The sequence below is a fragment of the Prorops nasuta genome, unplaced genomic scaffold, assembly GCF_024137725.1.
Source record: "Prorops nasuta isolate Cenicafe-Biocafe unplaced genomic scaffold, Cenicafe_Pnas_1.2 PNAS00012, whole genome shotgun sequence".
Classification (NCBI taxonomy): domain Eukaryota; kingdom Metazoa; phylum Arthropoda; class Insecta; order Hymenoptera; family Bethylidae; genus Prorops; species Prorops nasuta.
Window position 1 is genome coordinate 6,637,332 of NW_027116809.1, and position 4,687 is coordinate 6,642,018.

General features: G+C 25.6%; 1 long non-coding RNA gene across 1 annotated transcript; it reads left to right on the forward strand.

Moving 5' to 3' along the window:
• The first annotated feature begins 1,078 nt into the window (after positions 1–1,078).
• On the forward strand, positions 1,079–2,145 carry LOC136777851 (uncharacterized). Its single transcript, XR_010823324.1, has 3 exons — positions 1,079–1,386; positions 1,460–1,727; positions 1,864–2,145. It is a non-coding gene; the product is annotated as an uncharacterized lncRNA (long non-coding RNA).
• The last annotated feature ends 2,542 nt before the right edge of the window (positions 2,146–4,687 follow it).

Below are 4,687 nucleotides of genomic sequence, written 5' to 3' on the forward strand. Positions count from 1 at the left end.
TTTTATGTAGTATATCAATTTTATTAAATTTAATTTATCATTGAATTAGAATGTATCAAAAACAATTAAGTCCCATTTGTACATTCCTAAATTAAATAAAAATATTATTTATTATACTATAATATATATATATATATATATATATATATATATATATTGATATAAGTTTAATTAGTAGTTTAATTGTAAAACATTTAATTTTATATATTTGTATAAATTGATGTATATTTCCTTCATTTTTTATATATTTGTATATCCGATCAATTATAAGTTTTTATCATTTATATAAATTTTATGTATATTTGTTTAATTATAAGTTTAATTGTAAAAACATTTCATTTTATATATATAAATAAATTCCGTCTGGCATGTAACTCTTCTACCAATTGTTTCTTCTCCTCACTTCCCATTACTATTCCACTATGTATTATGTTTACACTAGCTCATCAATCACTGGCGGTAATATAAGTTTCATTAGAGCATAATTCCAATCATTTTCTCTTTTCTTCTCATTGGCAGTCGTGATTTCCTCTTTTTGATGCTCATTAGAGATATAATTTGCAACAATTTTCAATCTACCATACATATCTTTCCGTAATGCCTCAACTTTACGATCCAATTTATTTTCAATAGAATCGACTTTATCATTCAATTGATTAATTCTTTCACTAATATCATTAATTTTTTCATCAATTTCATCAATTTCATCAGTTTTTTTCAGCAGAGTTGTAACTTTTTCCTCAAGGCGGTTACCTTTTAGGTAATAGTGAGTTAGCTTTTCACTGTATTCAAACAATTCCCTCATTAAGCTATCACGTACAATGACCGGTATATATGGCGTCTCTTGATGCATTTAGGAACCACGTTATAAAGTCCCTCACCATCAGTAGCTCGGTAGTAGGAAAAATGCCCGAAAAATTTGAAGACCCGACGCATTCTCGTCTATGCTATTACGTAATCTATGACGTCGAATTATCAGTATAGGCAACTTTGACAACAGAAACTGTCAGTTCAGTACAGTCTCTCCAAAAATAAAATATATATTTATGTTATTAAAATATGTCAGCTCTCTATTCAATAGGGTTTAAATAACAATAAATGGGAATTAAAATTTGTTAATTAAATGTATAGGAATATTGGATAAGTATACTTTTCTTTTATAAGAGAATACAATTATTACGTAGAAGAACAATTACTTTGTGAATAATTATTCTTGTTTTAGGTTAATTAAATGAATATTAATAAAATATTGTGGAAAATAGAAATAGAGTTTAAGAAATAATTTAATTAAACGTATAGAACTGATGCCAAGGCTTACCTCCATTCAATATTTAATGATTGAAATATATAGATATTACAGTGGACCATTATATATATAAATGTCATGTAAGTTACATTAATCTAATTGAATCAATTTATTAAATTTATATCAATAAAGTATGTATTATATATTATTTAGGTGCTTTACTACCAATCCAGTCGATTAGGATCATTAAAATGTTCATTTTAACGTACATATGTATAAAAGGTATGAGAGAATCATGTACGTGGATATTTTCTTACAGCTGTTACGCCTTTCATATGCAGCAATTTAATACGATTCTAAATAGATAATGAAAATTAATTACAATTGTCTTAAAGGAAAATAGGCACTCACTCAACTCTTTCTCTCATTCTTTTTCCTTCAACGCAATATGATAAAAATTTTTTATATTAATTACGCATTGGTAAGTTTTCATTCAACGTCCTTTCTTACATTCAAACTAGCCCAACTAACATTGCACAGAGCAATGTGCCTGAAGAAAATGTGTAAAATTAATTCTATTATAAGGTATGTTTCACTGAATATTTTCATACTTACAGAACCATAGCTCACACTATATGACACCACTCCAAGCATTCAAATGACAGAGTTAAAATAACATTTTATAAAAGCTTTTGCTTTATGATGTTTACTTATTGAAGTGCATTGCTGCATGCAAAGCTAGCTGAGGTTGTACTAGTGCAGTTAGAATGTTTAATTTCATGTATACTATTATCTCATATTTTAAGACATTGTCATTTTATGAATTTTGGTTACAGGATGCAGCAATAAGGACTAATATAATATTAAACAAGAAATAAGAAGTGCCATTCAATTTATTAAAATTACAAAGTAAGAGACAGTATGCAAAATAATTGTCAGCAATAATGAAAATATATGCACAAAAAATGAAATCATGAGTTATTTAAAAACAAATACTTTTCATAAAGTGTAATAGTAACAAAATTGGCCATCATGCAGCTCTGAAAAAGAAAATGTTGGATTAGATATATATGAAAATAAGCTAGATTCATAAAATAATATAAAATAAAATTTATCATTAATAATTATTTACAATATAACAAAATCATTATGTACTTCTACCACTAAAATAAAATATAGAGCAAACATTCTTTCTGTAGTTTATTGTCACATATTTTCCACATTATATACAAAAGAAATAGGGTTATTAAATTATCCATTTTCCTACGGTTTTGCTAAATATAAATTTATCAGGTATGCCGCTGATTATAATTTAATTATTTTCAGATTGTATCGTTAACATTAAGTCTTATCTACTGGTGTGTAGTCATAAAAGATATACTAATTTATAATATTTATTTTTTCTAAAGCTTGTTTCTACTAAAAAATGATAACAATAAATATTACATAGAAATAATTCATTTATATCTGTAATACTTATATAAAGAAATGAATTGTTACGTTCACACTTTATATCGAGATTAAATAAGCATTATTAATAATTTTATCATTCTTCTTTATCTCAGCTTGAAAGTCTGACAGACACAAATGCTTTTGAATGATTAATTTATTGTTTGAATATTAATAACACATTATTTGTTTCTATTTGTATTCTTCAACCTTTTAAGTAATTACTCTCAGTATTGTTTGCTGTACTGTGAGGCTAATATGACATACAAGATATAACGTGCAATAACCATACAGCACATATAACTAAGAGATAAATTTAAAATAACTCGTGTTCTTGGTATTCAACTTATAACTTATATCTAATATTAGGTTTATAAGATCAAGCAAACAGCACTGGGTAACTTATAGATTATTGGATACAATAATGTGTTTCTTAATATTCAAACAACAAATCAATAATGTTTGTAAGGCATTGGTATCTGTCAGATTTCTAAATCAGTAATTAGAAAGGATAATACATTTATGGATAATACTCATTTTATCTTGGGTTAAAGTTTGAACGTAACAATTAATTTCTTTTAATAAGAATAAGAGATATAAATTATTTTCATAATATTTTTTCTAGCATTATTAAATATACAAAATTTCAGAAAAATTCACTGTTAACAATTATAGGAAATATTTTATAGCTATACCAAGTAAAATGAGTTTTTATATTCATAACGCGATCTGGAAAGAGTTAAACTATATAAACGGCATATCCCTGATATATTTATTCCCGACAAATACTTTAGGAAAACTGATGATTGAATAATGATTTTTCTTTTACACATTAATGTTATAATTTATCTACATTTTATAAGGTTTTCAGAAAGCTCTATTTAGCTTATAAAATGACTTCGTAAAATATAAAAAATAATAAACGCTCATTTTTCCAATTACATGGTTTGCAAGAAGTTTAAATATTTTCCAATTTTTTTTCGTAAATCTGCAGCAATTTACAGTAAGGTTTGATATTTTCTCTATAATTTGTTTGAATGAAAACTGATATACGAAATTTTGTCGCCAAATTACAGATTTAAAAATAAAATATACTTATGTGATTATACACCTTTCTTTAAACATTAATTGTATATACATGCAAGTAATTTCCCTTGGTATTAAAATTATTAAAATTTTTTGGACAAGGGAGATATTGACTAAAAACGAGCGCGCCCGCGAAAAGGACAGTACGATTTTTATCTAAAATTTTTTACATTGAGTTAGACTTCATACTAATTTTTGGTAACCAATTAATTTAGCTTTTAATAAACCCAATTTATCATATGATATGTAAAGTATAGAAATTATTTTTTAAAACTTATATAATTATTTTGTAATTTTTTTAATGGTGCTGCTAAATAGGAACAGTATGTTATCTCCTCTGAAATTGATGTATACATTTTTTAATATCGAATTAAATAAACGACACATTTTTCATTATGCAAAATACGATTAAAGGTTGCAAGAAAAACCGTATAGTTTTTATCTACATAAGCACACATTATCAGTTTCGTTTTTGAACGTTTCATTATTATCGCGCTAAAAGAAGGATATGTTGTGTAGAGAGTCATAGAAAAAGGGGTGGGGATAACTCGAGGTGACTCTTAACCGAGGACAGTGACACAATGTTAACTGGGGAACTATATATTACTATATATAGGAAACAAAAAAGATAGCCGGCCTTGCTACAATTTTTCTCTTAAAACAATGGCGACTATTAAAAAATTAACAAATGTACAATACGATGATAATTATATATATGAGAAAAATAAATCGTACGTGAATAAAAAAGGCGAAAGAATAATGTAAGTATAAATTGTAATATTTTGTTGATAATTAAAAAATAAAATATTGGTGAAAAAAGCAAAATACTAGCAAAGAGAATTGTCCGAATTTTAATTTAGACATGTTACATGTATACTTATTTGTGATCCGTCTTTATATTGAAAT